This window comes from Melozone crissalis, unplaced genomic scaffold, assembly GCF_028551555.1.
Source record: "Melozone crissalis strain CALT ecotype California unplaced genomic scaffold, PUWL_Pcris_2 ptg000036l_1, whole genome shotgun sequence".
Taxonomy (NCBI): domain Eukaryota; kingdom Metazoa; phylum Chordata; class Aves; order Passeriformes; family Passerellidae; genus Melozone; species Melozone crissalis.
The window spans coordinates 11,671,590-11,693,738 of NW_026535814.1; positions in this window are offsets into that span (position 1 = coordinate 11,671,590).

The following is a 22,149-nucleotide window of genomic DNA, read 5'->3' on the forward strand; positions in this document are numbered from 1 at the left end:
ATATGTTCCTCAAAAACAAACAAACAAACAAACAAAATAAAATCCCTAACAAGAAAAGTAGCAGCAGTCCTGCCCTGCTTTGCATCTCTGCTCCTAGACGTGTGCTGCCTGCTCCACCAGGTTTATGGAGCTTTCCATGGGGCTGCCTTGGCCCCCAGCCCCAGGATGCTGTCAGGAGGAGGTGCAGGCTCAGGGCACGTCAGGTCTGTCACACCGAGGATGTTCACAGTGTTTGGAGTGGCCGGACGTGGCAGAGAAGGAGCCTTCATCCTTTCAGCGATGATGATCTGTTCGATTTTAGCTCGGGACATGCAGCCAGCCTGCGCCCCGCCGTGCGGGGCACTCACACCGCAAAGAGCTCAGTCCTCGCAGGCACAGCAGCATCGGCCATGCAGCGCTGCAGCTCCTCCTTGGCGGGGCGATGGCGCCTGAAGAGCTCCCAGCAGATATTGGGAGGGCTACACACCTGTGTGCCCACGGTACAGGCGCTGGAAGAGGTTTCGCTCTTTCCCGCGCCGCTGATCCAGCATAGCTGTGCAGGGACCGGCTCCATCCCAGAGCGGTCGCTGCCATCCAGCGGGCTCTGCTGGAAGTGCCGTGTCCTGTGCCCCTCCCTGCCTTTGGCGGCTCCTGTCCTGCCTGTGTCCCTGCTGTGCTCTTCCCAGAGCGAGTGCAGCTGCCAGGCCCCTGCCCGGCAGAGCCAGGCCCTGTGACAGCAGGTGACCGATGTGTCCTGTCATCGGCAGCGACCAAAGACACTGCATTTATCCCCTGTTACACGAGGCTGCTAAGAGAAAGCAGACTTAGAGGTTTTTTTTTTCTCCTCAAGGAGAGTAATCCAGGGCATTTTCTGAGCAGGATGTGTCATTTAACCCCAGCCATCAACTTGGCCACCCAGCCTCCCCCACCATCAGTGGGATGGGGGAGAGAATTGTGAAAGTGAGAAAGCTCCTCCTGGGCTGAGGTAAAGACAATTCAACAGACAAAGCAAAAGCTGTGCACAGAAGCAAAGCAAACTAGGAATTCATGCACCACTCCCCAAGGGCAGGCAGGTGTTTGGCCATCCCCAGCAAAGCCAGGTCCAATCACACACAGTGGTGACTTGGGAAACAAACACAACCAGCCCCAGTGTGCCCGCTGCTTCCTTCTTCTCCCTCTGCTTTATACACTGAGCATGGTGCCATATGGTATGGCACGTCCCTTTGGTCATTTGGGGACAGCTCTCCTGTCTGTGTCCCTTCCCAGCTCCCTGGTACCCACAGTCCCCTTGCTGGTGGGTTGGGGTGAGGAGCAGAAAAGGCCTTGGCTCTGTGCAAGTGCTGCTGAGCAGTAACAAAATCATCCCTGTGCTATCAGCACTGCTTCCAGCACGAGTCCAAACCACATCTTCATACCTGCTACTGTGGAGAAAATTAACTCTTCCCCAGCCAAAGCCAGCACACGGGATGGCTACAGCGAGGAGACTGAATACACCCTCACAGGGCAAAAGACCACTTGGTGAGCTCCTGCTCTCCCAGTTTGCAGGCTGCTGATGTGGATGATTTTCTCCAGACACACAGAGCACCATCTGGCAGCAGCAGGCTGGTGTGAGCTCTAAGAAGGCTTCCGCCAGACTGGGAAGCAGCTTTTCCATAGGAGTAGAGCTCGCAGTAATGAATAATTCAGACCCTGAACCAGAGCTCTGTCCCACAGGCAGGGATGGGACTTGGGACTCTGTCCCGCTGGTCAGGGAGCGGACTTGGGCTTCCCGTGCTCTGGAGGGGACAAACACCGTGTGAGCCCGGGCTCGGGGCTGCCTCCCGGCTCGCCGGCATCACTAGAGGGAGACGGAGCACTGTCTCCTGGCACTGCCCGCAGGGAGCTCCTCCAGCACCATTTTCCATACCTTTTCTTTCTGCTTGCGGTTATTGGTGGCAAATACGACATGGCGGAGCGCTCCGGGCTCACCGGGCTCACCGGGCTCACCGGGCACCTGGCATCGTGCGCTGGGCCCGCGCTGGGCTCGCCTGGCACCGGGGGCACCGGGGGCACCGAGCCGGCCCCAGCCCGGGCACACCCTGGGCACGGGAGCGGCTCCGCTCGGGGCTGTGCCCAGCGTGCCAGGGCACGCCAGGAACGGGAGCGGGCTGGGAAGGGCGTGCGAGGCTCAAGGGAGAAGCAGAAAGAGGCGCCACCAAGCAGAAGTGACAGTGACAGTGGCGGGGATGTGAAGAACTGAGCATGGCTGAATTGCGGGAAGAAAACAGGGTTTGAAGACAAAAATCTGCTCTTGCTGAGGAGTGCTCGGGGATGCAGGCCCTGCAGCGGGTGGGTGGGAGCTGGGGGAGCCGAGGGAGGGCAGCAGGCGGTGGCAGCCACCCCTGCCCGGTCACATCGGTCGGGAGGGACCGTGGGACACAGCCGGGGCTGCCTCTCAGAGCTCTGTCTGCAGGCGAGGCTGCTGGAAGCTGTCTCATCTCCCAGTACAAACAGCAGAGAAAGACACCCAAAAAGGCAGCTGGCTCGTGTCTCTTGTGGCGGTGTCGGACACAGATGGTGTGATTCATTCCCTCGTTTGCTGTCTGTATCGGCTGCAGAAGCAGCCTGCACTCCTCACCGACAAGAGCTGCCTTGTTGCTGGTTCGTGCTGGACAGACTGAGCAGAGCTCCTAACTGGAGCTGCTGTGCATCTTTGCCCGCTCCACACCAACCTGCTTCTCCTCCATCAAGCATAAACAAGCACATTTTCCAGCCAGGCACACCAAAGACTGGGCAGCACACTGTTTGCACAGATTTCTTAGTTCCTGATTTCAATTCACCTGGTGTAGGTTCTGGTAACAAGTCCTCACAAGTATGTTTCTCCATTAGTGTTTCCTCCACATGAGTTTGTTTAATCCCTGTATTCAAATGTACTCTCAATTTACATTTTGAAAGCACTTTGAATATATTCAGTCCTCTTACAATCCCTAGGTCTTTCGAGATCCTTGAAGACAGTACGGAACAGCCTGCCTGGCTCCAGAGCTGGACTCACAGCATCACTCCCAGGCTCGGGATTACCTCGCTGATCGCACGTGCTTTTCCCTTGGGTGCAAATTCAGTTTTATCACATCACGCAGGGAGCTTTTGCTGACCTGCTGAACCACCGTGACTGTTGTGTTGTTTTACTGCTGTGGCTCCCTGCATATGAGACTTCACAGCATATGTCTCATATTTTTGTTTACAGCTTTGTAAGTTTACTTTTGTTATGTTAGAAATACATTTTTATGTGACACTCCTAAGAGAAATGCTGTAGTTTTGCCCCAGATTTTTTTCTATTTCATGAAATAAGGACTTTTGACAAAGTTTAATTTTGTGTCTTGTTAAACTTCCTATGTCTCCTTTATGTCTGCATTTTATTTGCTTCTCTTCTGCATTTTATTTGCCTCTTCTTTTTTTTAAGAACAGATGTGCAGATAGAAATTAATCTGCATATCTCAACCATTTGTTTCCTAGTCTTTGTCATGCAGATTCTATTCCCAATTCAAAGCTTAAGCAAGTTGGAGTGTTTGCATTTTGAAGTATGTATGGCACATTGCACAAGAAGGTTATTAGCAAACAGCATGTGATCCAGCTATCATGCTGTTCTCAGCAGTTATTCCTCTCTGGCATATTTTTAAATTTATGCAACTGCTGGTGTAATTCGGTCTTATGTATAAAAATTGCTACAAATTCTATTTGAGAGATTCTGGTGTTTTCTTCAGACTCTGTACTGGAGATAGTAAGAACATGTCAGTCCCAGGACTGGAAGCAGGAAATGCCTGGGAACTGGGGGATTTTATGTGGCTCTATTTTAGCAGCCAGCAAATCAATTTTCCTTCTTCTATTTGATTTACCCACTTGTCAAATACTGGCAACTGCAGTGCCATACTGCCACAACTTGTAAAATTATTTGAGATCTGTAGACAGGGTGTGCATTTATCAGCAGGGACTTATGATTAGATTGCAGTGTATCAGTTGTGGATGTGCATAAGAAGGCAAGGGCAGCCCCTGTGCTCTTTACAATCTGTCCCTTCTGCCCCTGTGGTACCACCAAATTTCTCACAGCCTGCCCCTTTGTGGCTTGTCTGCCCACCCTGCCTGGCTGTGCCTGCTCTCTGCCACTCCTTTCTGCTCTCAAACCAAACTTCCCATCCCTGCAAATCATTGCTCAGGGACCTGAAAAACCACTCTGCAGCTTTCTCACACACAGACCATGCAAAAGGTTGATGTACTAATTTCTCTCTTATTCCAGCTCCTGGCTTTATCTTTATTCCAGGCAAGCCTGGCCAAAGGGAGGCCCTGTCCCTCCCTGCTGAGTGGGCGTGCTGCACCAGTGCCAGAGTCTCCCAGAGCCCTCTCCCAGGCAGCTGGTGCTGCTCCGTGAGCTGTCCCCAGCCTCAAGCAAATGATCAGCTGTGGAATTGACAGCATGGGTCACTAGGCAGCGAGGGGAAGGAAAGGAAAAAGGAAGACTAAAAAAGTAACATGAAAAACAAAGGAATAAGAGAAAAAAAGAGAAAAAGAAAATAAAATAGAAAAAAACAGCATAGAAATTTTTTAAAAAAGGGAAATATCTCATTTTTTTGTGATCTATGCATTACAGAAAGCAGCAGCCAGTTTATGTCTGTCTCAGTGTCTGGAAGTATCTGCAGGGCCTGGAGGTGACCTCTGCTCAGGCTGAAATCAACATGGAGGGACCTTGACTGCAGGTCATTGCACTTCTTTCCAAACCTCTTTGGCAACACCTGGCTGGGCAAATTCCAGTACTTGCAGGGGATGTGGAGCATTGGTGGGCGTGTTGCCATCACATCAGGGACCTGCAGCAGGTTTTCCTCAGGCCATCCCAGCTGAGGCTCCTCTCCTGATGTCGTCTCTGGAGCAGGACCCATCCCACAGTGGGCACTGCCCAGGCTCCTCAGCTGAGCTCCATGTGAGCTGCCTCCCTGTTGCACTTTGAGCAATGACTCATCCACACGGCTCCTTCTGATTCCCAGTGCTCTCCAAAAGCCCTGGGATGTCTCTTCCACCCCTGCTGACACCCGCACTTCTCCCAGCCAGGATGAACACCAGCCCTTTGGTCTGCCTGACCCTTTTTCTGCTCTGTGGTGTCTCCTCCCTCCCTTGCCCCACCACACTGTGTTTCAGGTGCTTTCATGGACCACAGCAGCTTCTGCTTATTTCTCCCAGAAGAAATCCAAGCCATGCCCAGTGTAGCAGCCCTCATGGCCTGCCCACCCAGATTAACCCATGGGTTAACAATGAATAAAACAAGACAGTGACGTGCACTGAGGATAAATTGTGCCTATGAAAGTGAAATCTGTAGCAGTTAATTTGGACACCATGCAGGACAGCATGTGTCCCATACTTGTGTGGATTTACTTCTATTATTTCCAATACACATGTAAATACCCTCTCTCGTCTCCATAGCTTCTAATTAGGGAGGCTGTAGGATTCACAGTCATTACATTTAGTAACGACTGTGAATAAACTTTTAAAATATCAAGATTCCAGGGCACAAAAGCTCTTTCATGGCCTTCGTTCAGAATTGGACTTCTGCTGCATTCTTGCCATTTTAAAAAGACCCTGATCTTGAGCACTGCATCTTGTGATGCACAAATTGGCTACAGGAAAAGGTTGCTAAACCAACATAACTCATTATTGATAATACAATAGTTGTATTTTATCTACAGATCTCTGATTTAGGAAGTCATTATTTTTCAGAGCCTTTGCCATAGCAAGGGAGAAACACTGCACAGCATTGTTCAACATTATTGTGTAAGAACAGCATATCATTTTACAGTATTTTCATAACCTAGTTCTGTTCCAAGTACCAACTGGATCATGCAGGAGTGCTTTTAAACACTAGCTACAAATTCCCCATTGGTACCTGCTTCAAAGCAGTGAAACCTCCCCACTCCTCATACACGATTCTCATCTCATCTGAAATGCACATATTTACACAGAGCCTCCCATTACTACAAGGAATCTGCTCAGATTTATCAAGTGTGTGTCCCAAATTCATAAATTATCTGTATACTCATCTAGACTATGGACTCCTCTGGTACATGAACCCTTTTGACACAGCTCCTTCCCCTCTCCCCCTCTCCAGCCTCACCTCCTGCCTCCCTCTCACTCTCCTGCACATTGGCATTCCTGGCTGTGTGTCTCCACATTCCCACATGACCTTTTGGGAACGGGAGGCCACGATGTCTGCTGAGCCACCCACCCCTTGTTGAGTGAGCCTGTGGTGCTGGAGGAGGACATCTTCAATTCACAAAGAAAAGCCTGTTTATTTCTCTAGCTCTTTATGGCACAGGGGCAGTGATGCTGAGGACAGTCAAATTCCTGCTGTATCTGCAAAGCAGCTCCTTTAATTTAAGCAGGAAAAAATGTGTCAGTTGTTTTCATAACAGATCTAGAATACTTGTAAAAATTATACTTCATTTTATACTACACTAATTACTTAACTGATACTAAGCTGATACAGCACCATGTGAAGCGCTGACTAAACTAGTCCCATAACCTGTTCCCCAGAAGTTCGCCCTTCACATGCAAACCTACTCTCAGCTTTTGTCTCCTTCCCTAGAAACCTTTCAAAGCACACAGGTCAGCCACATGAAGTTGTTTTTCTGGTTCAATTTATGCTGCAGAAGTGAATCCCAGTGTGGCAGGGATTCAGTGAGGGTGGGCCCTGGTGTCACTCTCGGCCAAAGCCATGGCATTAGCAACATGGAGCATCCCTGTGGTTTTCCCAGACTGGGGGTTGAGGGAGGTGAGGAAAGATCCCTGTCCTTCAACAAAATCAGATACAGCAGCAGGGCCCCCTCCACACATTGCAGAGATGAAAATGCATACAGGAGAAACACTCAAAATTATTAATTAGAAATTACAATGGTCACTGTTGTGCAGGATCACTGCCCCACTGTGCTCCTGCCTCCAGGTGGGTGCATCTCTGGCAAAGTCAGTCTGTGTCAGATACACCCCAGAGCAACCAGGGCAGCCCTATAAAGAGAGGACATCTATTCTTGCTTACATTGAAGTCCTGCACATCTAGTCTTGCTTACATTGGACTCCTGTTTTCCATCTTCTCTTCACAGCTGTGAGGGGCTCTTTTCCCAAAACAGGAGGTCAGAGATGAGCCTGGAAGGACTAACTTTATCTAAAGTGTTTGTCCATGCAGATGTAGAGGACAGACATGGATGCTGTTCTCAGCCAGCTTAATCAACAGGAATCCCACTCCCTGTCTGTATTTTAGATACAGATAAGTTAGCACCAAAGTCTTCTGTGCAGTACTTTGGTTTTTGGCTCTAGCACTGAGAAGTTTACCACTCTCACATTGCTGTCCCATGGGCTTGTAGCTCCTCCCTAGAGTTTGTGTTTGACAGCTGGTGCAAGTGCGTGTTGCAGGGTTCTGAAGGTCAGCCTGAGCTAGCAGGAGAGGTGCAACCACAGTGGTTCCTGGCAGTGCCCAGACTGCTGCAGGGAGAGACATGTATTTTCCACCAGTCACATCTCCAGGCTATTCAAACCTCTCAAGCCAATTTCATAAAATCCCTTTGATACTGACTTTCTGCTGTGACTGCATGTGAAAGCTGCAGTGGGAGCGCCTCTGTATCATCACAGGCACATGCAAGAGGAAGGACAGTTCTGAGAACCAACCTTCCCCCCAGGAGGATGATTGAGGGTCTGTTGTAGCCTAAAATGGATGCCAACACAAAGCACCAAAAATACAGCTGAAATGAACTTGCTGTCAGCTCCTCTCTCAGACACATTCTGTTCTCAGTTCCTTCCTGCACTGCTTCAGGCACAGCAGTGCCATCAAGTTGAGTATTATTCCTTTCTGTTTGTTTGAATGAAGGCCTTAGACTTTGGTATCAGACTGTGGATCTCATCACACCAGGACATTGAACATACATGTAAGAAACAAATATCAAGGTTTGGACAATACAAAAATCAATTGGACATAAACTCAATAATTTTTTTTTCCTCTTAGGAATGTGTTTTTGCGGCTTTGTAGAATCATTTCCATTTTCAGGACATAGAGAATATGTTAGCCCTGGGCAAAGTGCATGCCTCCAAGTTTAGGTACTGAAAAGGACATGGATGCCCACGGACTGGCATGGCAGGTATCTCTCCAACAGGAGCCATTCTAGCTATTTTCAGAGACAGAGGTGCTCCAGAGAATGTGCTGAGATTTCAGTGTCTGGGAGGACAGTTGCAGCTGTTCCTCCAGCTGGCCAGAGGAACAATGCTGGCTCAGGATAACCCACAGCTGGGGTTGGTCTCTGTGGGCTCCTTGAGGCCAGGCTATGGTTTTCCTTGCTGGCAGCTGTACTGATGTGGAGGTGAGCAGCACTGGGTGCCTGCAGAGCAAGGGATGTTGGCTCATGCAATAGAGAAAGAGACTTGGAAACATGCAGACAGTGCTGGTAAGTGCCCTGGCAGCTACAAGCAATCAAACAACTAGCTAACGCTATTTCTTTCTTCCTTTCCTTTCCTTTCCTTTCCTTTCCTTTCCTTTCCTTTCCTTTCCTTTCCTTTCCTTTCCTTTCCTTTCCTTTCCTTTCCTTTCCTTTCCTTTCCTTTCCTTTCCTTCCCTTCCCTTCCCTTCCCTTCCCTTCCAGGGTTATCTTGAGGCACAGATTTCTTCTGTGGGACCCAACCAACATTTTCCACAGGGCTGGGGAAAGTGGAAGGGAAATGGTGGAGTGGGGCTGGCATGAGCACCACCATCCCAGCTGCAAAGAGAGCCCAGGAAAGAAACCACAGGGGCCAGATTGGAAACCTCTCTTGGACCACTCCTCCTCTCCCCTGGGGCTGGTCCCTGAGCTGTGCTGGGCTTGCCAGAAAGCCCTGGCTGTGTTGAAGCAGAGTGGAGTTTCTGAAGCCAACATTCAGGTTTCTGTGTAAAGACTGAAACAAGGACAAGTCCACACTTCATTAAAATAATGTGTTTATTTGGGCTTGTGCAAGTATCATGTGGTGATCAAGGCCCAAAGCTGAAGGTGCCTGTGTGACAAGGGTGTTGCACTCAGATTTTAGTGAAATTCTACCTCCTGTACACACAATACTCCCTGGGCATCTTCACAAGTGTATGCTCCCAGAATTGCTCTCCCCAACAGTGATGTGATCTCTGATTTATTCTGTGAATAAAATCCAATCTTGACGAATTTTCTGGTCAGAAATCATTCTGGTTTTAACACTATTCTCTTGTGTCCAGGACTCCAACATGAAGCTTCCTGAACTTTTCCCCTGCCTGGTGCCCTTTTCTGTGGGTCAGTCTCCCTTGCATTTGCTTTCTGGAAATGTTCTCTGCCATGACAGAGCATCTTCAGCTGTCTCTCCCATGCTGTGGAGCTGAGATCCCACCACTGGAGGTGGGAATATTTGTTTTAAACTTCTTTTTCCTTCCTCTGAGACATTCCCTTTATTTTCTCATAACATAAAAGCCAGAGCAGGCAAAAGTCAAGCACTGATGTATAAATTTACTTTCTGCAGTTTCCCAGACCTCGCAGGAGACGCAGCAGTGTTCCTACATAAAGCACTTTTCACTGGAGGGCAGTGATATCCTAACTTTGCATTTACTGCTTCTTTCTCCAGCAGCAGGTGCTTCCCTGATCTAGATGTGGGTGCATAACGAGAGTGTTAACCAGCTGTGGCTGTGCCCTGCGTGGCTGTGAAAGGCACCCACCTCCCACTTCCTGTGCTAGTCTGTGCTCATCAGGTGGCAAGGATGTCTGGAATGGTATTGCCAGTTCCAGGCAGCCCTCACAGGGTCTGTCTGCACAGGAAAGAACCCTCAAACAATTTTGATGAGTATTTTTCCATCAAAGCCTGCAATGTTATTGAAGGTGAAAACTTCTGTGAAACAGCCTTGATTTTGGACCAAAATGTCAACATGAAAAGTGCAAATAAGTAACTTAATGTAGTTCTGAAAAGCAGGTAACAAAAAAATAATGTTGAATTTGTGTGCTTTAGTTTACTCTCTTTCTGCCTTTTTAAATCTTCCCTTATCCCCCATTTTTAATATTGTCACACTTTTACAGTGGGATGACAAAAGGAAAGAACCATTCCAAAATAGTTGGAAGAAAGTCATCCTTTTTTTTTTTTCTTTAATTTCTCTTCACATTTTAAAACTTCAAGTGAAAACTGAGACTTGATGTGAAACAAATGTCAGTTTTATTCTGATATTTTATGTAAGGAAACCAAACACTTGAGTGTGGGGAATGAGGAGAGGGTTAGAGGAAGTCACATTTTCCATCAGGCACCCTTAAGGTATCTCGACCGTAACACCGATATCCAATTTTCCAAACATAACTTTGAAGTAAAGGAGAACAGCAGCTGCCATCTCCTCTGACTCTTTCAGCACCCTCCTTCAGTTGCTCAGAACAGTGAAATTTGTTTTCCTCACCTCATATTCAAAATTCAGACAAAGGAAACATTTGGCCCTCGTCCTGCACGAAGCGATGGGCAGGGACTGCAGTGGGGAGCAGGTGTGCAGCTCCTGGTAGCTCTGCTCTGCTCCGGGATGGATGCTGGAGGTCCTGTGGCAATGCATGCCACCAAGCACTGTGCCCTGAGGAGCACAGCACTGACGCAAGACTTCTGCCCTGAGTGTCCTCCTGGGTGCTGTGCTGCTGCAGACACATGGATTGCAATGACTTGGGTTACTCCAGCGCCTGCAAAAAGCACATTCCGTGCTGTGCAAGCAACAATCAGCCCTGGAGATCATAATTGCCAAATGCTTTTCTGAACAACTTAGACTGTAAGACACTCTTTACAGCAGATTAGTTGAAATAAAACATGCCCTCTCCCGTGTCTGGTCTGTGAGCAAAGCAGAGTTCGCCCAGCTTGCCTTGGCTCCAGCCCTCTGCAATGCGGGCACTCCCCAGAGCAAGCTCTCGCCAAGGGAGCAGCAAAACCTCCACAAACAGCAGCATTCCTCCCAAAAGCCATGGACAAGGATCCCCACCTCTAAGAGTGAGCTGCAGGGCGATGAACAGCAGGAGCCCAACAGGCCAGGAGATCCCTGCTCGCATTCCATGGTTTGCCCACGTCTGCTCCACAGCCCAGACACTCCTTCACATATTGGCTCACGCTGCTCTGAGGGAAACAGAGAGGAATTTTCCACCATTGCTATCAGGGGTTAGCCACAGCAATGTGAGAGCCTGCCTGCCAGACAGCTTCCAGCTGCAAGCAGGGCTCTCAGCACAGTGTCATCCAGCCCTCCTGGGAGCAAGGGGCAGGAAAGCAGCCCAGAGAAATGCAGCTCCCCAACCAACCAGACAGCGATGGATGGTGCTGCTTGGACAAGAGGCATCCTGAGGAATAGACTCAACCTGATGTTTAGGGATCAGAATAAGCCTTGAATGTATTTTCCATTCTCAGTGGTTATAACTTCTTGTAGGGTCATTCCTACACTGAAAGGCTGCTGGAGAAATGTGGAATCAGCACTGCTTTTACCAGGTTTTTAAAAAAGCCTCACAGATAGGGCATTGTTCCCATAAAATGAAAAAGCAGTTGTGATTCAGCCCTATGTGTCCAATGGATCAGGTTAAATTATTCCAGTCTAAGCCCACCTTGAAAATAAACATTTTCCTCCTCATTTAATTTCTCTGGCATATGGTTCGTTTCTCCTAATCATCTTCTGAGAAGGAAAAAAAACTCCTGTGATTGACAGCACAGACAGCAACAGATGGTGCTGCCTTTGTTCAAGCAAGACGAGAGAAATAACCCCATTCAATAGCATTGCTTTATCTCCTTAGTCACTTTTTTTGGTAATGAGCTATGTCATTACCTTTTGAGTCAACTATTCAGTTACACACCAATTTTAAATTAAAAAAAAAACAAACAGAATAATCCATACTTCTAGTTTTGTATTCTTTTCCAACACCTCTCACAAGTGTAAAAGTAGATGGTTTCTCACACAAGCATCTGTAAGTGTGCCGTAGTACCCTGCAAGACATTCGTGGTGCAAAATTCCCCAGTGATTGCTCAAGGATGATGGCACTACTCACTACACTGTACCATGCAGTGCTTATGGGAGGTAAAAAACCCAAGTTTCACAAGTGCAAAGTAAGTTAGTTGTGTAAGTGTGTATCCAGAGTAATAATAGACACTGTTTTGAAATGGATTAGCATAAGAGGATAATTTAGATTAAAAGTATTCAGCAAGTCTCTGCCTTGATTTCTCAAAGAATGGATTTTCTACACACAGTTTTTTCTGTGCAGTCAAAATATAGCAGGGCTGGCAGGCAAAGCCCCAGTAATCCTGACACACAGGAAATATTCTGTGTAAAGGCAAATTTCATGTTAATCTATGGTTTTGGTCATCGAAACTAGTGATCTCTCTGTATTTTCTGATCTTGCTCTTGCAGAAGCTTATCAAACCCACATGGCTGCTCAGACACATCCTCCTCCTGTGGGCTGGAGGAAGGTTCTGAATGACCCTCACAAGCCTCCACAAGCAGCTCTGAGATACAGCCTAGTACTGAATTCCCAAATTCTCCCTGGTCCTTGGGGCCAGCAGCTCCTTCTGGAGCCCCTCCAGCATCCTACCTGCTGAGCACAGAGTGCAGCTCCTGAAGGAGCCCCAGACCAGAAAACAAACAACCTCTAGGCTGAGCAGAGGAGGATGAAAACACAGGTTTGAGGACTTCCCTCAGGTGGGACTGGAACTGGAAGTTTGGTGCTGTGCTGGAGGAAACAGGCTCCATGCCCACCCATGCCCAGCCCTGTGCCCATCGCAGAGCTGGCACAGGGAGAGCAGCCCCTGGCAGTGCCTGCCAGCAGCAGCTCCAGCTGCCCAGGCTCCCTGGCAACATCCTCCCGCAGACCTCATGCCATGGCTCACACCAGGCTCAGCTCCAGCTTTTCCTCAATTAAAAGGGATGTGTGGCACCGGGCAGGATCTGTCTCCCTCATCACCAAGCTGCAGGCACACAATGCACTCGGGGCATGGAGACAAACGGGGCTGCCTCCTCCCTCTGGTGATGAGGCTTGTATCAAATAATCATATTTTAGATAGCTGGGTCTGGCCTCAGCTGAAATGCTCTTCTCCCCATTTTCACCCTCTTTGCCTTCCCTCTGCCCAGTGTTTCAGTCCAGGGCAGGGATCTATACTGGATTCCTGGGAGCTCCTGTGGCAGCTCCTGCTGCTCTGCTCACTGCACACAGAGCATCCTAGCTGCTGTGATAGTAATGTCAGACCATTAGAAATTCTGGTCGTTTTAGGGTTTCCCTTCCCCAAAAGCAAATATTTCCTCTCTGCAGCGCCCATCATAGACAGATCCCGTGTCACATAGCAAATTCCTTCAAGGTATGAACCTGTTTGGATGCAGAAATTAATTTACAGCAGAACCTGCAACTAAGCCAAGCAGAAGAGTGTATTTTAAAAGAAATTTGCATGTGTGCTGGGCAGTGTCTGGCTCATACTGAGGACTCAGTTCAGGCTTGCTGCTAGGGAGGAGGCAGATGAGGTCCCTCTGCCCTGTGGATGCCTTGCAGAAGGGGGCTGGCACAGACGTGTCTGACAGAAGCTGTGAGTCTAGCAAAGTGTTTGGGGCCAGCTATAATTTCAACTTTAGCAGATCACTTCTGGTTTTCCCAGGTCCAGTTACATTCAATGCTGTGGGATGGTAAATCTGTGTTCCTGACTTGCTGGGTTGGGTGAACTCCTTTAGCCTCAGTCTTTGATGCTCCTCTTTGCTCTGCCTGCACAACCTCCTGGCATCCTTCTGCCGAAGGGAATTGATTTTTTCAAGTCTTCAGGAAAACTCATGCTTTGCTGTTTCCTAGGACACAGGTAATCTGTGCCACGTGGTATGTTTCAGGAGGCAGGGGGAAATGGGAATGAGAATCCCATCAGCTGCAGCACATGGTAATGATATCACTTTTAGAAATTACCTGAAAGGATTGAGTCTCATCTTTCAGAGGCACCCTGACAAAGGCAGATTTTGTCTGAAAGGAAAAATAATTACTTAAAGCAGGGATCCGTGGCTGGTCTCCTGCATCAATTTTGTCAGTAGACAAGTGACACTGGGTCTTCAGAGGAGCTAAACACTGCTGCCCTGGGGAGAGGGGGTACAATTTGCCCCAGCCCAAATTTGCCCAGCTGGTGGGGATGATCCTTGTCACTGCCATCCAAGTTCCCTAGTGGGGTTGTGTTCCACTAGCTTTTGGCAGGCAGGCTCTGCAGCTGCAACAGCAGATCCATGTCCAAAGGTGCAGAGTTTGTCTCCCTTGCTCACCCTGCTGGTGCTGGAACTCTCTGGGAGTTGCCTGCTTCACCCGTGCCTGCAGCTGGGCACACGGAGCAGCAGAATGAGCTGATGGCAGCGACAGCTCTGCTTTTCCTGCCCCCACCCACCCTCCTAACCCAGCCTGAGTGGAGGTGGAGGCGGAGGTGGAGGTGGAGGAGGAGGAGGAGGTGGAGGTGGAGGTGGAGGTGGAGGTGGAGGAGAGGCTGGGCTGGGCTGGCTGCCTCGTGCTTCGGGAGTGTCTCTTCTCAGAGATTTGCTAACAATCCTGTGGCTGAGCCTTTCATAAAAATAATCAGGTTTCTTTCCCACCAGAAACTGAATTTGACATTACTGAAGAAGTTAATAGAAGTTACAGATGTGCAGTGATACTTGCTGAGCCAAAAGTGTCCCACTGCAGATGAACTCTTGGCCATGATTCAACATCCCATCTGTTTTTCTTATGAACTAATGAGCTACATTAAAATCAGATCATTCATTTAATGTCTACTTTAGCAGCTTCTGTGTCCTGAGGTTTTTTGAGGCTTTTCTAGAAATGTGCTAGAGAAATCAGCTCTCTTTATTCCTCTCCAAGGCCTGTGTTGCCTGAATGAATCTGAAACAATGATACCTCTTATGAACACATCCAGACTTCCACTCTTGGAATCACGGAATGGGTTGGACTGGAAGTGGCCCATAAAGGTCACCTGCTCCAATCTCCTGCAATTCAGCCTTGAATGTTTCCAGGGATGGAGTATCCACCACCCCTCTGGGCAACCTGTCCTAGTGTTTCACCACCCTCACTAAAAATATGTCTTTATAGCTAATTTAAATCACTTCTTTATTTTAAGGACTCTTTTCCTATCACAGCAGACCCTGCTAAAAAGTGTACCTCCATTGTTTTTATAAGCCTCCTTTATGTATTGAAAAGCCACAGGAAGGTTTCAGCAGCCTTCTCTTCTCTGGAATGAACAATCTCATCTCTCAGCCTGTCTTCACTAGAGAAGTGCTCCAGCCCTCTGACCATTTTCAGCCTCACCAGGCAAGAAACTCCACCTTGTTGTCTTTAAATTGCCAAATATGCCAAGATGATTGACTTCTCAAAAAAAAAAAAAAAACCCACTTTTTTTTCCCTAAAAATAGCAACAGTAGTAATTTAACAAAACACTAAATTAATTCATACACCTCAGCAGCAATTGATGTGGAACAAAAGACTTATCTGAGCGAGCTTTTACCTGGTAAGGCTTGTAGAAAGAAATGGTTTATTTCCATAAGGTATTATTAAAAATTAAAAGCTGCATGTCTTCCCATAGCATGCTCCTAACAAAGTAAATTGACGCAGTCCTGCTGAGGGTGGCCATTACATTGCATTGCATTATCCTGGGGAGGTGATTGTGAAACTGAACATTCTGGCAGGGGATGGCAGCAAAGGCTACCAGAGTCCACCCATTTCTTAAATGAATTTAATACCTTTACGTTATTATTTGGAGTAAAACCTCAGGATGTGTGCTCAAACCTGCACTTTGCAGGGATCATTTTCACCTGGAACTGGTGATGAGGTAGCTGATGAGGCAGGGCCTCACTGTCCAGTCTCTGTGTTTGGACTTACACTTTACTGGAGACAATTAATTGCTTATACAAGGTCCTCAGCTTCTCACATGAATTTTAGTTTTTTGTTACTGAAAGAGAAGCTTTTTGGCTGCCCTGTTTGTTGACAAAACCACAGCATGGGAGGAGCAAAGCAGAGGCTCCTGCTGGCCTCAGCAACAGGGTAATTGTGCCAGGAGGGGTGGCATCACCCACCATGTGGATCCTGGCACTACAAGCTTGAGAAACATCTAACCCTTCCTAAAAGCAACAGGGAGGTAAAAAGGAATGAAAGCAAAGCATAACAAATCACTCAGTTCAAGAAAGTTCACAGATTTCCCCACCTATGGAAGCACAGGGAGAACAATAAATCCTCTGCGAAGGATTTATTGACAATCCTACAACCCCATGGCTATTTCTGATGGAAACACCACTCTCTGAGGCTGGGCCACCACCAAAAAGGCTATTCTAACCCACTTTGGGTTATGCAGGGCATTTGTCTCACCATGAAGGTGAAAAGATGACTCCCAGTGTTGCTAGCAGAAAGAATTTGGGAAAATCCTTCAGCATTTGAAGGCCTAAAGGGCAAATACCTTAGGCACCGTTGTTTTCACCATTAATTTTTACACTGTCTGCTGAACTGTAGTCCTTTTTATTTACTCCATGACAGAGCATTTTATTCATCTTCTGAGGCTGTGCTCACGGAAATGGATTCACATGATGCATCTTCCCCAAGGGCAGGCACCATGGGCTGGAGACACTGCCTCACTGTGATGCCTTGGGATTTTGGCTTTCATAGTTCTCAAACCCTGTACTGCTTTAGGGTATAGCTCTAAAACTCCATAGCCTGTCAGCCACTGTTCTCCTGTTTTACTCAGACAAAACAATTCCTCTCTAGGCTGGTAGCTCAAGGACACCCTACAGCCCCAGGCCCCAGAAGGTACAAACAGAAGTGAATTGGGGAGAGAGGAAAACTGTGGGTGTATGACTTCATTACCTGAAGCTGTAATTGGAGTATTAATCCCTAATATGCAAATAGACCAAACTTATAATTGTCTGAAAAACCCATGACCATCCTCCACCTTGATGTAGCCCCTCTTGGAGGCTTTTGACCAAGGTGTATCTGCTGAAGGCCTTTAATAAACACCGACTTTCATTCTCTTAATCCTGCCTATCCTCTGTCCTAGGTAGCCACTCCAAGGCATCAGCAGTGCCTGGGAGCAGGAGAAGGATCTTCTCCAGGACTGAGGGACACTGTCTCCATCACCTGACCAGTGCTGAAATGGCATCACTGCTCTCAGAGGCCCCCTGGCTCTGTGCAGCACCTCTTCCCACCACCCCTCTGTCCCAAAGAGGCTGTCCTGGTGGATCTGGCAGGGTAAAACATCATTCCCTTGATACACAGCCATAAATAGCTTTCTCACAATCCTTAACTGGCAGCAAGGATGTGGCAGACTGCTCTTGTGTCTTTGACAAAGGGAAAACTCCGGATGACACAGACCCTTGAAGCAGCAGCAGAAGTAGCTGTGCCTATGGCACTGCTAGGGCACAATCCAGCCAAACACTTTAGGTCTAGCTTGCTTTTATTGCCATTTCATTCCCTCCAAATTAGTCCAGGGGCTGTCATAAGGGCATGAACATTTGGTAACAAATGTGGCAGAAAAAAGCTGGAGAACTCCAGAAAGTCTTGCAGGAGCTGTCCCCTCAGCCAGCGTCATTGCTGACAGTCTCAAGACCAAAGGCTGGATGTGGTTGGTAACAGGTCTAGAAATGGTCTGCAAATGTCTGAACCATTGTATCTACCCTCTCCTATGGATGAATAAGGGATTCCTCAAGTGTATAAAACCATTGTATAAAAGTGTAATATGAACCCCCCACTAGGGTGATATAACATATATAACATCCTTTTCAAAATACCTTTTTTTTTCCTTCACCCTATGAAGAATATTTAGAACCCAAATTAGGGAGACAAGCTTAGCTTTTCCTTGTAGGAAACTCATTCTTCTCTGTTATAAATGGTGCTAGTTGGCTGGGCTTTAACCCAGCAAGGGCTGCCAGCCCTCTAAGACAGTTTTACTTGTCTTCAGTCCATGTGGCTCTTTCCCAGTTCTTCTTACAGCATAAATTTTAAAAAATATTTTTAGTTCAAGCAGGCAAGCAATGAATGAAAGTGAATGTGCCAGATGTCCTCTCAATTCTGTCCAGTCTCCCCATTTTCTCCCTCTTCTAGGGTAAACAGATGGTTGTGGACAGGGTATTTATCACAAACCTTTTACAAGGAGAATAAACAGAACAAAAAGCTAGGCCTTAGCAGCACATTGAGCTGCTGGCTTTATTTCCCAAACTTTTTCCCAGCCTTCCTAAGGCTGGCTTCTCAGGTCCTCTCTCAAGCTGGCCATTTGGGGTCTGTATTGTTGGTAGGTGGTGATGGACATGCCTCCTCCTACCACAGTCTGATTTCTTTTATCCCTTTCACGACCTAGGCATGGTGACACAGGTTTTTATTATTTTGACTGCAGCCTGGACATAGTGTGTTCAAAACAAGGGCTTGGACCTTTTGCCTAATGATCTCAGCAGAGCTCACCAGGAAGCTGAAATCCAAACCCAGAGTGCTGCCACTTTCCTGACAGCCCCACCCTTGAACGATGGTGTCCCATGTCCCAACATATTAATAAAACAAAGACTTGAATAATCAGATATAACCACAACAGTCAACAACTATCCCAGTAACAAGATCTTACCATGTTAATGGATTATGGATCTGCCACAGTGCATTTTCCTCCTGGGCCCAAGCAGGAGAGGGAAAGCTGGGAGAGTTTGACCATTAATATAAACTCTGTTTTTCACTTGATAGTCTGCTTTCTTGAAGACGCATTGTTTTTCATAGACCTTTGGAATCTGAGAAACTCTGTTAGGAATTATTTGTGTGACTCTGGGTCATGCAAACTCTGGAATTCTGCTTACAGTCCCCAGACAAATATTTTACAGTTTATTCTGAGTATGAGAGCACACTGAGAACCTTTTGTCTTTGTGCCTTTCATTGTGCAGGTCAGAAAAAAAAAATCTGCAGACCTGAAACTGCTTCTCAGCTTCCCTCCCAAAACCAGCACAGCTCACCTGAACTGAGCACCCCTCCTGCATGTGCAGAGGTTGAGTTGAGGGTGCAGTCAGAACAGAGGCTCTCACAAGACGTTCATTACTGCTTGTTGGGTGGTTAAAATAATGTGCAATTGTTCCTGTGGTATTTTAGCTGTGTACAGCTTTGGTTCTGGCCGGGGCAATGGAATTGCAGAGAATAGCATATTTCAAGTAATAAATTTAAACATTTTGAAACTTGAGGGGAAAAAAAAGGTGAACTAAGAGGAAGCCAAAGATTAGGGTTAGATCTTGTTCAATCCAAACTAGGATATCTATCCCTGACAAAAGTGTTGACCACGGCCATTCTCTTGGCACCGTGTCTGTTCCCTCCCCACCCTGCTTTCTTGGAAGTCACTGTGCTCTGGCTCTCCAGTTAGAGACGGATAACTGATGCATTGCACACTGGAAAAAGCTTATCACGCTGCATTATTTGTTCCATCTCTGAGCCCTACCACCTCTGTGAAATCTATTTCTTCAAGTTTGAAAGGGACTTGGATAAACCACCTGGCCATCCCATCAACTGTCTGCTCCAGGCAGTTTGTCACAGACAGTGAAAAGGGCATTGATGGAGTGAATGTGTCTCTGGTACATATTTTGGAGCAAGGGTTTGTGCAGATGAGCTGGCAGAGGCTGAGCTGTGTTTTGGAGCATCATCCGGACTGCAGCTCTCCTGTAGCTGGGAGCTCAGGCCTGCTTTCTGCCCTTTTAGAGGATCACTCAGTTTAGGTGCATGGACGGGGTGAGAAAAATGTTTTCAGGCTGTGAAAATGGAGGGATGGGGTAGCAGTGGTAATCCCAGGCTGCTGGAGCATGTCACCTCAGGGTACTGCCCCGGGGAATCCAAGGGGTGCTGGACAGTGCTGCAGACACAGGACCTCTGCCCCAGGTCTCATTTCATATTGGAAAGGAAATTCCAATGTCAAGCAAGGCAAGAGGACTTCCTGACTGATGGAAAAGTCAGAGTTAGGAAGAACCCGCATCTTTTTGAAATGTCATCTGCACTGGGTGAGGGCAGAAGCCATGTAATGGAGCTGGATTTGCCCTCATTCTCCACAGCTGGTGGGATGGCTTCCTTTTGTAAGTTTGGGAAACACCTATAAAGCACACTTCTCTGCTGTGTACCTCAGGGAGCTGGTGTGACTGCAAACCACACACAGCTTTTGGCACCACAGGCCAAACTGCACAAAGCCCTCACTGCCCCACCACTGCCTGCAGAGCGCAGTGGCTGCAGGTTACCAGAGAACAAAATGTTTAACCATGGAGAAGGTGATGCATGGGCAGTGACTGTAAGCCCTTTTTGAGTGACAAACACCTGGAAAGCCCCATGAATCTGTCCTCCCCTTGATGGCCCACTCTGGACCCTCTCCTGGGGAGGAGGGTGGTGGGTTTTGCCTGAATCCCTGTTACTGACCAAAACTGCCACAGAAAAAGGAGCAGATCACAGAAGCTTTCAGTGAAAACCCTTCATTTGCTCCTGTGGGTTTGGAGTGGTCAGCACAGACATGGGAAAAGTTTTCAAAGGTGCCAGGTTGGGGTCTGAGGGCTCTGCCTGAGGCTGCTATAGCACTGAGCTGAAGGGCAGTGCAGTGCTGGGTGCTCCTCCCTGGCACCAGAGAGAGAAGATTCCATCCCTGTGCAGCTGCAGGAGGGGTGGAAATTCCAGTCAGATCAGGGGGTGGGCAGCCCTGTGAGGGCAGGATGAGGAACGTACCCAGGGAAAAATGAGCCTGGAGAGCTATTGTGGCCTGGGAGTCTGGAGTTGGTCAATGTGTTGTGGTGGCACAGGACAGGGTGACCCTCATCCCTCCTCATCCCTTCAGCTGTGGCCTGTCTCTTTTACTGTCTCAGTGGAGACCTGCTTGTGAAACTGCAGGTGCAGATTATCTCTGTGTCTGCTATGGAGGAATTATCACTGCAGACAGGATTATCTGCAAGCGAAGGAGCCACTAATGTTTGATTACAGATACAAGCCTCTCTGGGCCACAGAATACTTTACAAATTTTTTTTGGTAGTAATACTTCTGTTTTGTTGCCTCTTGAAACAGTAGCCATCAATTTTACATACTAACCTCACCAATAACCCATTTACCCAATGTCATTATGAATAACATGGTTATAAGAGCCAGTCCCCTTTCTCATGGAGCAGTTTTTGCCTGCAGACAAGGTGGGAAGCAGCTTTCCCTCAACAGCTTTTGCGTTTTAGCAGAAATCTCATTACCTGACATTGACAGACCCATGTGCTCCACTTCCTCTTGGGGTGCTGATGAGCAGAGAGAGGCACGTCCTGCTGCCAGACACCAACAGGACAAACGCAGTGGCAGCCGTGTGTGAGTTCAGCTGGCAAAGGGTGATGCTAGGTGTGCAAATGTATAGCAAAGAGGAAGGGAAGGGGTCAGATTTTATTTTCTTAGTCAGCACACCTGCAATACACACCAGCCTTGCACCTAAAGGCAAAACCAAACCTTTTAATTCAGTCCTTTTCTCCAGACAGGAAGATCTGTTTATGTGTGAAGCATTTTCAGTGTTTCATTCTAGTAGAAAGTTAATTCAAAGCTCTGCTATTTTGATGTCCTGTTATTTTAGATTCGGGCCACATGTTTGAATGAGTGTATTTGATCATTTGGAGATCAAGAATGGAGAATGAGAATCTATTCCTCCATTGTTTTTTTTTTACTTCTGAGTCCAGAATTTCTGCCTTTTGACAATGATTTTGTGGGACAGCTTTTCCTAGCTGAAGGCACAGAGCAGAATAATGGGCAGCAAATATTTCTGCAGATGGGATTCTGTTCAAAAAGACTGGAAATAAAAGAGCAAAGTCTAAACTCTGCTATAACTGGCACCAAAAAAATGTATGTAGCATCAAACCACAAGAGCAGTGATGGGCAGGGACCAGGTGGACTCTATTAGTGAGCAAGGAAGAGAAGGAATCTTTCTTCTTCCTAATAGCTGCCAAGAAACAAGCTTGTTTCAGCTTTTGCATGAAATGATAGATGGTGGCTTTGAAGCCCAAATCTCTTTGGTTTTATTCTTTCTCCTTTTGGGACATGGGTGCTGTGGATGTTCATTACTCACATTGGAAACATTTGCCACAGGAAGCTCCTGGAACAGACTTTGGAAAGCTATGAAAGCCCTAATGTCAGCCCAAAACATCAGGGCTCTCCCAGCACTTGCTGAATCAAATTATTAAGTGCC